We start from the raw sequence: 10,601 nt of genomic DNA on the forward strand, positions 1-10,601 counted from the left end.
ACATTTTGTGAATTAGAACTATTACCTAATTATCTCAGTAGTAATCTAGCCTGGGGACTTCATATCCACTATTGCGAATGGAACCACAGGAATGTGGATGAGAAATTGATCCTTAAATGTAATTACTGAAATTTTCTTGCACCTGGGCATAAAACTCAGATGCAGAGCCCAAGGAATGATAATGCTTATGATTTCTCCAGGGAACAATAAACTAAGAAAAAGGTATTGGCAAACATACATGCACTCATAATTTGCTGCAGCAATAAAAAGAGCCACTCATGGGTGTACGGGAACATTTGAAAGTGGTTTTCTATTTAACTACTTGCTACTCTTTTTGCCAGGTTTCTCATTTTGGTGACATTAGAAAAATGTTCTACTTCACAATTTTCTTCTTGGTCTTGGAGCTTTCCTTCCTTTTCTGCAGTTTAACTGGTCCCAGGTGCTTTATGAGAACCAAAAACCTAGAATCATGGAGTAGAGATAAATATATTGATTGTTTTTTTTCTATTTACACAAAGTATGGTCATGTGAATAATGAACATTTCAAAAGAAATTTAGATGAAAAGTAAGTGTCTTTTATTTATTTATTTTTGATTGATTATCAAAGTAAGTACTATATAGAAGGTCTATATATAGGCAAATGGTGATTCTCCATGTTTTCTCTCTTTTTCCCCTACCTTACTATCTAGGAAATAACCAATATTATTTTGTTTTATGCTGAATATTTCCTAATTTCTGATGATTTAGGAGTCATCTGGTTCATTCTTTTAGAGTCATAATTTTGGTTGGAAGCTGAATGATACCCCCTGTCTACCTTTCTTCTAGAGTGATTTCCTAAATATTGGCAATCCCCACTGTGTTCTGTCAAGTGATGTTCCTGAGAAACATAATCCAAAGCACTGTCATGAGTACATTTCTTTGAGGCTGAGTAAACTTTCTATCTTTAGTCTGCTAGTGTTCCATTATGGTGAAATGTCCTAATCCTGTGAAGAGAGGTCTTTGGTATTTCTGTCCAGCATCATGGGTACATTTTTTAATAGAATACTTCACTTTTATGGAAATGTTGTTTATGGCACCATTTCATAACTGCTGTGCTGTATAACTCCTCCTGCTGAAATCAAGTATAGGATATAAAAATAGTTCACTGTGGTAAATTTATGATTTCCATTAATCTTTGTTTCACTTGATCAGATGTATAGCTACATTCCTTTTTATTGACAATGCAATTTCCTTTTTTAAGTTATAACTATCTCATGTATAACAGCTATCTATACAATTGCTGAATATAGTTTGTATACCTGTTAAGGAGGATATGTCACCCTAAATAGTGACTTCATATTTTCCTTGACAATTGCTAGAATGAAAGTTGTTGCCTATAGCAGCTACAACTATTTGAAAGAATGTGATTAAACTCACAAATTTGATCACTTTTTTCTCTACTGATTTCATATTTTCCTTTCTTGAATCTCTGCTGTAGAACTTTAATCTCTGGCACTTATTCCACATGTGTTTCTTGTTTCCTTAATTATTTAGCGTGTGTTTATATAGTCTAAATGCACAGTCTAGATGTGTATGTTTGACCATAATTCAATTTTATTATTGATGATTTGATCATTGGTTTGGGAAATTGTGGCAATGTCTTCTGCAGCATCCTAAGCAAATTATCACAAATAACACTCGAAATAACTGTTAATGCACACTGTGCAAGATGTTTATTGTATTATCTGTAAGTGATGTTTTATAGTTAGAAGCAAAATTTGTGTTCATTTATTAATAGCATATGGATGAAGGTGAATTCATAGTAGAGAAGGAAGTTTTGGACCATGGAGATGAAAGAAATTTTCAAGGTTAAAAAAAAAATTAAACTTATAGTGAAACTGGTTTAGGTGGAAAACCTAACCATGATTTTGAAAGACAATGAAGAATGTTACCAGGTGACAGCACATATTTGTTACACTGACAAGGCTTAATTTCCCAGTGAAATGGAACACGAAAGACATGACTCAGGAGTCAAAAATATAAAAAAAAATATGAAAAATGCCTGAGAAGGTTCAGAAGTTTTTGAATGAGAAAATCCTTTCTCAACTTAGGCAATGTTTGGTTATTTGCCTAATTTGAGGTTATACTGTTTTTAAAATTGGACAGAAGCTCTCTTCTTGGGAGTAGACATGAAGAAATTTCCAATTCCTATTTTTAAATCTTCTTAAATCTCACTAGCACATGGACACAGTCATCATTGATGTGATCTCTCTAGGTAAAATTAGTAGAATATTTGTAAAGATAAGAAACAGATTATGTAGACATAAGTACAACAGAGGTAAAAATTAGCTCTATGGTATCACTCATTTCCTTGATTTTCCCCTATGTAACTGGATACCCATTAAAAATGGTTTTTATCTAATATTCTTCCAAGATTATATTTATTTTATACAATATTATAGAAGTATGTTGCAAAATATGCATTATTCAGAATATAGCTAGTATTGTCCTTTTCATATTAATATTGAGACATTTCTATTATAATTAAAAGCACAACATAATAGTAGACAAAGAATATGAAGTAGAAAAAAATAATTATGCAAAAATTGTCTACATGTGTTTTTGTGAAATTTTGAATTGAGATCTAATTTTATAGTGACAGAATTAAATTTGAAATTGTAAAACACAGTTATAATACAAGAAATATATGTATAATATATGTAGACATATATATGATGTATATCTTGTGGAAATTTTATTGGTATTGTGGAAAATCATTCTGCCTAAATACTTACTAACAATATTCTAAATCTTTGCTAGAAAATCCTATATCCAACACACGTAATTTAAAACATTTTCAACCTCTGTTGTCCATAAGCAAAATTTATCATTTAGTATTCATAATTACCTGAGTCATGTTTGGAATGATTGCATTTATCCTCACAATTTAGAATACATAACTGCATAAATCATTCTTTAACATTTTCTTTGTTTTAGTTTATATCTTTCATTTTCAAAGATTATTTACCAATGGGTAAATGCATTTTTATTTGATCCCTGAGGAAATGGTCCTGTGAATATTGTTTGTCATAAACATATTTAAATGTGTCATATGTAGATATATGACAAACCTCATCAATATTTGTTTTCACAGGCCTTGTAGAACATTAGTAATTAATTTTGTGAAAAAATTTTAGAGTATGTAAATGAAACATTTGGTATGAGTTCCAATCTTGAATTGAAGAATTTATTCAATATACTGGACTAATATACTGCATTCACAGTTTTCACAAATGTAATCCCTCAGAAGTATTGTTGTCTACTCTGTTCCTGTACTGATTTTTATAATTTTCAGTTGAATTAGCAGTTCTTTGTTTCTGGTGTCTTAAATCAGAACACATATGTGCCATCTCCTCCAATGACTTTCCTAATCAGAATTTCTGTGAATAAGCAAAGTCATTTTTCTGGCTTCCATTATTCACTAAAACTTGTAATTTGAATGACTGATGAAAGAAAGGGTAGCTTATTGGATGTATTTTACTTCTTTACATTTTAAGATATTACATTAATGCCACTAAATCATTAAAGATTTCATATTGAAATCTTACATTATGAAATGAGTGAATAATAAGAGTTCAAGGAAATTGAGCACTTGATTTCATAAGAAGAATAAGTGTAAACTCTAAAACTTTATTTGGAAAGCTAAAATCTCTGTTATTTGAAAGGTTAACTTCCCAGCATAGTAACACTACTGCTTTAACTGGAGAGTTCACATTTAACTTGGAGACATCATCATTATACATCTATATATCCCACAATAGAATGGAAGAACACTAGAAAAAAATACAGATTTTTTTAAAAACAGGAATATAGGACCATGAGCAAGATGTTCAGGTGCATGAATAAAAATTAAATGCATAATGATATAATCTAAGGAATCACGTGAAGGGAAGGATCAGTCCCCATAATAAATTATCATTGTTATAATCAATAGCATATCACCATGGATTATACAGTATCAAAATGAGTGGAATGATGCAAGGGTACATGAATTAGAGAGAAAGAGTAAGGATAATTATGCTGCCTGCAATAATAAATGAATTGAAAAGATGCTCACTGCTGGTGATACAGATATATTTGGCTACTCATTCCCTGTATTTGTAACTGATGCATATATTTGTCCATTGTTGATTGTTTAAAATTATCACTGTAAAGCCTACCTATTTTCCATGAATATTATTTATTAACATTCTAAAATAAAATAATTAGATTTAATGACTTCTAGGATCTCTTTCTCATCATACTCACAGATAATGATCAAAAGTGTATGAAAGTTCAAAAATCAAAGCATCCCACATGAATGACTCCCACCTCAAATCCTTTATAAAATATCTTTACTTAATTGCAGAGATCTCACGTTCTCATGGAGCACAGTAACAAGACTTGTGTAACCATAGCAATGGGAAAAGAAAATAGGCATTAAATATATAAACACTATTGTGATGATATAATATTATCATGTTAGGGGCCCATTCTTAATGAAATCTCTGCTCTCTTTTCAGGTTGACAGCTAAGAATTTCCACTTGATTTTATCTCTTTATTTTGCACTTGAAGATGTCAACAAGGACTCTCACATTCTGCCAAACATTTCTCTGCTTGTTAAAGTTGAATGTGGGCTACTTGATGGTTGGAGAATGAATAGGTTATCTGCAAAATTTGGTGAAATTCTTCCTAACTACTGCTGTGTAAATCAAAGAAGATATTTAATCGTACTTACAGGACCAATATGGTTATCATCAGCTGTTCTTGGACCACTCCTGTACATCACAAATAGACCAGAGGTAAGGTTGGGTAATGGTATTTATGAAAACTGGCTCCTTCGTTTCTGATTTTCCTAACAATGCAGACTGAAATGAAAAAAAATGGATTTATGTTTAACTAAAAGCATAGAATTTAATGCATTATGTGCTGAATTTAAAGGCACATGCCATTAATTTACCCCAAATAGACTTCAAGAACATCAGAAATGTGCAGTTTTACTAGCAGACTTAGTTCATGACTACTTTGAATGATGTTCACAATAAATTAAATATGATTTAATAATGAGATGAAAACCACATACTCTAACTTTCCCAGCTTTTGATGTGCACAAGTAGTTTTAGACTGTTAATAATACATTTCACCTTCTTCAATTTATTGCTTATATTCTTTGACACTCAGCTTTACTATGGGCCATTTCATCCTCTCCTGAGCAGACGTGAACAGTTTCCACATCTCTACCAGATGGCTCCTAAGGACACATCTCTGGCCTTGGCCATGGTGTCTTTGGTGGTATATTTCAGGTGGAACTGGGTTGGAGCAATCATTTCAGATGATGACCTAGGACTTGAGTTTCTCCTGGAATTGAGAAAAGAGATGCAAAGAAATAGTGTGTGCTTAGCCTTTGTGCATATTATTGTGGAGGACAAAATATTATTCCAGAAAAATGCAAGCATGTATTATAATGAGATCACAATGTCATCAGCAAAAGTTGTTATCATTTATGGAGACAAAGACTCTTATCTACAATTCAGTCTTAGACTCTACAAATTAGCATACATTCAGAGAATATGGGTTACTACCCAACAGTGGGACTGGATCACCTATGATGACAGATTCCTTCTTGATTCCTTCTATGGGACCTTTACTTTTTTAAATCACCATCCTGAATTATCTGGTTTTAATACATTTATCAAAACAACATTTCCTTCTAAATACAAAAATAGTGTTTACCTTTCTAAATTATCTTGGCTATATTTTAATTGTTCTTTGACATCATTTGGTTGTAAGAATCTGAAGAATTGTTCAATGGGAACACGATTGCATTGGTTACTCAAACATTATTTTGAAATTTCTGTGAGTGGTACAGGTTATGTCCTTTATAATACTGTGCATGCTGTGGCACATGCACTCCATTAGATGCTGTTACAAGAAGTATACATGTGGCCAAACAATTCTGAGAAAAATCTGGAATTTGACTCTTGGCAGGTAATACATATTTCAATGAAGTTAATGTATTATCATAGGTATAATTTTCTTAATGGACAACATGTGTTCTATCAAAGAATTCCAGGGACTTTTGTATAAAAATAAATCAATTTTTTTTACCGTTGTACTGAATATCATGTGAATTTTTTGGTGATATAGTTTAATGCAAAAAACGTTGACACAGACCCAGATCTTCATGATCTAAGCCAATATTTCCCATAACATTTCTACCACATATGCATCTCATGTTTAAAATATCTGAAACATATAAAAGTGATTCTCATGAATATTTAAGCCCAGGAGAAAATAATTGGCATTTAAATGATCAAAACATTGGTGATTAATTAAGTGAATATGCCCTAAATAAGAACAAGGAATACTTCCATATTTATTAACATATAGATGACCTCAATTACATATCAGGTACCATTTAGAAGAGATAAAGTAGGTAATGTCTAACTACTCATTCATTGGCCAGTGTTAAAGAATTAACCTCAGTGAGTAGCTGGTATTTTCAAAATATAAAGTTACTGTTACACATATGTGGATTTTTCAATCTAATATATACATACTAAGAATTATGCCACATTTATTGATAGATTAATGAAAGTTGAGGCAGTCTATACTTCATATATCTGTTCTAGATGCATAGGCATAATTGAAACTAAAATAATAACTGTTTCAGATGGTTCATTTCCTGAAGAACCTACAATTTATTAACCCTGTTGGAGACCAAGTGAAAATGAACCAGAAAGAAAACTGGGATGTGGATTACAACATTCACTACACTATGGATTTTGTGCCAAATGTTGCACTTAAGGTGAAAGTAGGAAAGTTTTCCAAACATTTGCCACGTGGTCAACAATTGTATATGTCTGAAGAGATGATAAAGTGGAACATAGACCTTAGGCAGGTGTGTTGGTATTACTTGTAAAACTCTACATGCACCATAAGTACCAAAATTCTCAGGATTGCCTTGAGCATTATGGGTTAGAATATTTTCAAATATAGTCACTAACTCACATCCCACATTCCTGTGAGAATATATTTTTTCAGCAGTATAAATTTTCATATATCTATATATTTATATATCTATGTATCCATAGATATGTAAATTATGTAGATTATGTAAAATAAACACACATATGTAAATACAATTTTCTCACTATACAAATCACAGTACATCTACAATATGTAATCACAAAATAAAAAATGGTGCATTTTATTCAGTGCATGTGTGTAAATGATGTTTTTCGATGGTGCAATATTCTAAATCACTGTAACTATTCCCAAGTATGTAAACTTTTTCTTTATAATCCCTTTTATGATGTTTCTCAGACTCCACCTTCAATATGCAATATGCCTTGCAGTCCAGGATTCAGAAAATCCTCTCATCCAGGGAAGGCAGTCTGCTGTTTTGATTGTACCCCTTGCCCAGAGAATGAAATTTCCAACATGACAGGTAAGTATATAGCATACCAAAAGATTTATCATATTAATTTATTTCTACCATTTTTAAATGAATCTTAATGTTTTTTATGGAAATTGATAAGATAAATCATATTGGAGAATTAAATGAATCAATAAATCAACCCAATAGTAGTACAGCAGGTATCCTGAACTACATTTTTGAAACCTTATTCTAGCAACTCTACAAAATAGTTACTTTTGTAAACTAATTAAGAGTGCTAAACATCACTGTAATATTTATCCTTTGCCTGAAATTCAGCTGTGTACAGTACATTTACATTTCTTCTTTTCTAAGACACGGGAGATGCACATCCTTATTTTCATTTACCCTATGAGGTTTTTGATAAATTGTAGATGATTATAAATGATGCATCATGCTTGAGAGACATGTTTTTTTGTAGTGTGTCTTACAGTAGATAATGCAGTCTCTTCATAGTTTGTACTTTCATTTGCAAACTAGTCTATACATGAGTTTGCAGGCCGGCATATAGAATTGGAAATCAAAATTTATTTTCATAATGAAAACAAGTATCAAGTTAAACTTTTCAATTGAATAGGTGGGGGTATCTTCTTTGTGACAAGGTTTTCATAGAACATTGGATAGTGATGTTATGTTTAATGTAACAGGTAACTAAAAGTTGGGAGTACGCTCTTCTTGAGTGATGACACATAGCTAAATAAAAATGTGTTGTTTCATTTAATCTGCAAACCAGAATGTAAGTTGCTCCATACAATATGAACATAATAAATGTATTAATGCTTGAAGAGTATGGAAACAAATAATTCCATTCAAATGTTAAACATTTTTTAGGGAAATGATTGAATACTGTAGAAAAAAGTTGTATGGAATACTGAATGGAAAATAAATTAATGAAAATTGTGTTTTAAATATATTCTTTTGAGTAGTTGAATACAAAAGTAATACACTAATAATTTTAAATTTTTGGTGATTGCTTATATGTATTTTAAAATATAGAAATAAAATTTTTATAGCAAGTACTAATAAAATGATTAGAAAAAAGATAAATAATAATGCTCCCCAACAATTTAGATAGTATCACATATTAAAATATGAGAGAATATAAATAATTAGTAAGGAATGTACCGTCATGAATGTAAAGGCTCTTTATTGGAATAATATTATTACTTCAAGTTTTCTCTGTTATATTCATTCAATTAAACACAGAAGTCACAAATTACATTATGTAGGGTAGAAGGAAACTCTTCCCTCTATCCTTTATTATGTGCCTTATCTATGTTCTTAAGAGATGGGAAAACATCATTTTTATGTTGTTTTCTCAATAAAATACTTCTATTGAGAGTATTGACAGTCCAATACTACAGATATTCATAAAACTAATAGGTACTGGTTCTTATTAAAATTCATATATTGAAATCTAGTAGTAAATTTGATATATTATTATGTAGAGACTATAGGTGCTAAAAGGTTTATGAAGCCTCTGCTTTCCCTAACACTGTTCATGCAGTATTTAAGTAATATATGAGGTTCATTTTATTTCAACAAACAAGCAGTTACATGAGGACATTGGTAGGTAGTACCTGTCTTGTAGGTCATAGACAGATCAAAATACAGATAAATAAGTGGGTTTTATGATCTTGCATTTCATAAAATACAGGAATGTTAAGAATAAATAGGTATTACTATATTATCCTCACTAACATATTTTATTATGGAAGCATGAATATTCTCTGGCAGGCTAATCACTTCTGGTAAAGAAATGAAAATGTCTTATTATATGCATGAAAATATGAATTATTAATTTGTACTATTTTCATGGGGACAAGAGATTTTGGAGTCACTATTATTTCTTAAACAATATTCAAATACCAAAGACAAGGCTAATTTGACAAAAAATTCTAATACATTAGTAGGATATGTTTTATGAATAACCAACAAATATTAAATCTGATGTGTTACTTTATTTCTGTACAGACATGAATCACTGTGTGAAATGCTCAGATGATCAGTATGCCAACCCTGGAGGAATACACTGTCTCCAAAAAGTTGTGACATTTCTGGGTTATGAAGATCTCTTGGGAATGTCTCTAGCCTGCTTGGCTCTGTGTTTTTCTATTCTCACAGCTATAATACTTGGTGTCTTTTTGAAGCACAAGGACACTCCCACTGTCAAGGCAAATAACCGAACTCTCAGCTATGTTCTACTCATCTCCCTCATCTTTTGCTTTCTCTGTTCCTTGCTCTTCATTGGCCAACCCAATATGGCCACATGCTTCATGCAGCAGACAATATTTGCAGTAGTGTTCACAGTGGCTGCTTCTGCTGTCTTGGCGAAGACAATTACAGTAGTACTGGCCTTCAAAGTTACTACTCCAGGTAGAAGGATGAGGTGGTTGCTTGTGTCAGGGGCTCCTAAACTCATCATTCCAATTTGTACCATGATTCAAATGATTCTATGTGGGATCTGGCTGGGCACTTATCCTCCATTTGTTGAGGCTGATGTGTATGCTGAAAAAGGCCATATTTTGATTGTCTGTAACATAGGGTCAATTTTTGTCTTCTATTGTGTCCTGGGGTACTTGGGGTTCATTGCCATGGGAAGTTTCACTGCAGCATTCTTGGCCAGAAATCTGCCTGACACATTCAATGAAGCCAAGTACCTGACATTCAGCATGCTGGTTTTCTGCAGTGTCTGGATCACCTTCCTTCCTGTCTACCACAGCACCAAGGGGAAGGCTATGGTGGCTGTGGAGGTGTTCTGTATTTTGGCCTCCAGTGCAGGGCTGCTTCTTTGCATCTTTGCCCCAAAGTGCTTCATTATTTTGTTTAGACCTGAGAAAAATTCTTTTCAAAAGTTCAGGAATGTGCATTGTAAAATTGAAAATACTCATTAAGTCATACTAATATGTTTCCTAGGCAATAGTTTCCAAAAAGAATTCACTGACATTTTTATCATCTAATTTTAGGTCAAAATATGAAATTTGTCTCATGAACAAATGTAAAATATAAACTACATATTATATGTCTAAAACTGACCTAAACCTCAGTTCTCACAGATCAAAATTTGTTGAGACATTTCTTCATATGCAATGTAGCTTTCCTTCTATATTTCCATGTGTATAATTGAAAGTGTAATATCTGTGA

The 10,601-nt window shown here is 31.9% G+C and overlaps 1 pseudogene; it reads left to right on the forward strand.

The window, feature by feature from the left end:
* The first annotated feature begins 368 nt into the window (after positions 1-368).
* LOC114686442 lies at positions 369-10,351 on the forward strand (annotated as a pseudogene).
* Positions 10,352-10,601: the final 250 nt, after the last annotated feature.

This window comes from Peromyscus leucopus, chromosome 1 (genome assembly GCF_004664715.2).
Source record: "Peromyscus leucopus breed LL Stock chromosome 1, UCI_PerLeu_2.1, whole genome shotgun sequence".
NCBI classification, from domain to species: domain Eukaryota; kingdom Metazoa; phylum Chordata; class Mammalia; order Rodentia; family Cricetidae; genus Peromyscus; species Peromyscus leucopus.